This window comes from Galeopterus variegatus, unplaced genomic scaffold, assembly GCF_000696425.1.
Source record: "Galeopterus variegatus unplaced genomic scaffold, G_variegatus-3.0.2 Scaffold16686, whole genome shotgun sequence".
In the NCBI taxonomy this organism is placed as follows: Eukaryota; Metazoa; Chordata; class Mammalia; order Dermoptera; family Cynocephalidae; genus Galeopterus; species Galeopterus variegatus.
In genome coordinates, this window is record NW_007742797.1 from 5,698 (window position 1) to 8,564 (window position 2,867).

Genomic DNA, 2,867 nt, shown 5'->3' on the forward strand with positions numbered 1-2,867 from the left:
AATACTACTCAGCCACAGAAAAGAATGAAATTCTACCATTTGCAGCAACCTGGATGAGCCTAGAGAAAATTATTCTAAGTGAAACGGTTCAGGAGTAGAAAGAGAAATACCACATGTTCTCACTCATAACTGGGAATTGAATCCATAAATAAGCAAATGAATAATAAAGAGAGACAGAGAGAAAGAGAGAAGGAAACAACAGTCACAGTAATACACTGAACTTTTAGAAAACTAGAGGTGGAAAAGGGGAGGGGAGAGGGGAGAGAGGGGCTAATGAGGAATTGGTCAATGGACACAAAGAATGATTGTGTATTGTAATGATGAATAAGCAAAGTATCCTGATCTAACCGTCACACATTGTATACGATTATTGAAAATCAACATTTTACCCCGCATGTGTGTATAATAAATTATCGAAAAAAACCCAAACCAAAACAAACAAAAGTCAAATATTCTGTAATGGGTTAAAAGGAAATATTTTGGGATTGGAGACCACATATAGTCTCTGTTCCATATTCTTCTTTTATTCTTAACAGTCCTTTAAAAATGTCACACCCACCCCTGCTTACCAGCTGATTCCAGGAAATGAGCCGCCAAAAACGAAAACTGAAGAAACAGTAAATAAAACTAAAAACGGTTCTGATCTCATGATCTGTACAGAAACAGGTTGTAAGCTGAATTTTGACAATGGGCTATAGTTTGCCAACCCCTGCTTTAGTATTTCATCAGGTAACATACAATATATTTTTTAATTCCCCCCCCACTAGCTTGTAAAGTCTGTGAGGACAGATATTTTGGTCTCTTTTCTTGCCTGTTCTGTCCTAGTGCCTACTAGCCCTGGAGCCCTAGAGCTGCCTCTTCAAGCACCTCTGAATGTGCTCTTTGCTAATGCAATCTCCTGGGCGAGATTGGCTCCTATAAAAAGATTTGCTCATCAGCGAAGATAAGAAACTTGCAAACGACTCCCTTGTTCCAACATTTGACCAAGACAGACACTGAGACCTGGAGGACAAGTGACTTTCCCAAGGAAAGTCCTGGTGCCAATCAGAGCCTGGCCCAGAACTTGAAGAGGCCCATGCTATTGCCCCCTCCTCCAGGAAGTCTCCCCATACTCTCTCAATCAGAGAAACAGAGGGAGTGTTGGGTGGGGATTCTGGGACCCAGTGACCCCTCTAACCCCTGCCTCCGCCTTCCCTGCCTGGCTGTGCTCCCCTCGACCTGTGGTTTTTGGCCATGCCCATGGTCTCCTTCAGGCTCAGGGCTCACCTCCTTCTCCAGACCCCCTGAGGTGCCCAATCTTGACCCAGTGTGTGAGGGTGTCCCTTTCCCTGAGCCCACCCCCATCCAGCTCCTCTCCCCACAAGCCCTGGCTGTGGGGGCTGTGCCCGTGGTGCTCAGCACCGTGGGCTTCACCGGGGCAGGAATCGCTGCCTCCTCCTTAGCAGCCAAGATGGCCTCCGCAGCGGCCATTGCCAACGGGGGCAGTTTCCACGGGCGGCCTGGTGGCCACTCTGCAGTCAGTGGTGTCTCAGGCAGGGCTTGCTGGGGAGGGCAAGGAGGACAAGAGCCTCTGAGGACCCAACCCTGATCTCAGCCCATGGTCCTGTCTCTCTGTTCTTTGGTCTCAGCCCCCACGCTCTCTCCCTGGGTTTCTCTGAGGGAGGTGGAGGAGGGAGGGAAGGAGCCCTGGCCTGGGGTGTGCTGGTTGCCCGCTGACTCTGCCAGAGGCAGATTTGCCAGTTTACTTCCCTGCACAGACAGGCTGTTTCCAGCTCTGGGATTCACCACTGGAGTTCATGCCACTGGGCAGCTGCCTGCAGCGGCCCGTCCCCCAAACAGCGATCCCAGGGGCTTTAGGAAACAGAGGGGGCTGCTGGGGGGGGGAATCCTGAGGGGCCTAGAGTCTCTGACCCCACAGTTCTGTCCCACAGAACTGCCCCAACCTGCCCATCCCATTCTGCTCACCCTCTGCTTCTTCCCCAGGAGTGGCTGGACTCCCCGTCATCCAGTCTTCCCGGGCTCCATTGGGCCTGCTTTTACACTCCTATCCACACGTGCTGCGGGTAGAGCACTGGGCTGGGTGCTGGGACCAGAAGGGACATGACCTGGCCTTTGCCCAGGCAGCATTCATGGTCTGCTGGGAGTGGACCTACAGGCAGTGAGCCTTCATGCTGCCCTCTGACCAGTGCTACCCTGGAGGCCAGCCCAGGGCTCCTGTCACCCGGAGCACATAACAGCATGCTGAGGAAAGAGAGCTTGGATTTTATCCTGAGGGCTTTGGAGAGACACTGAAGTGTTTTCAACATGGCAGCGACCCAGTCACAGAAACGATGACCCAGTACACCCTGCCCTAGAGTCTTTCACCAGCGTGACAGGTTCTTGGTTTCCAATGAGAGCCAAAATTGTGGGCCTAGTGCTGTGGACATCTCAAAAAGCGGGACAACTCATCTGTTTCCTCAAGTGGCTCTTAGTTTGCTCAGTGAAGTGTGGTTTCTACCCAGCCATAGCAATAAACCTCTTAGGGTATTAATTATTTTAATATGTAATTCTTTTTCTCTTTCCCCTTTCTTTGATGCCTTGGAGAATCTGATAAAAGCTGTTAGCCTTCTCCTCCTCAAATACAACATTTCCCAGATAATACCTTCAATTTCAGCATGTTCATTAGAGCCTTAGAAGGCCTTCGTTGGAGTGAAGGTAAAGGCTCCTGCATTAACTAGAAGTCTCAGCCCCTCCACCAGGAAAGCACTTGGGTCTGAAAGGACAGATGAGCCTCTAGCCCTGCTGAGGCCCAGTAGACAGCCCTGTGAGTCAGGTCACCCCAAGCACTCATTGTTCTGGACTATGGTCCTGACCTCTGCCCCTGCCCC

At 50.6% G+C, this 2,867-nt stretch overlaps 1 pseudogene; it reads left to right on the plus strand.

Annotated features, from left to right (window-relative positions):
* Positions 1-1,253: 1,253 nt before the first annotated feature.
* LOC103582544 lies at positions 1,254-1,574 on the plus strand (annotated as a pseudogene).
* The last annotated feature ends 1,293 nt before the right edge of the window (positions 1,575-2,867 follow it).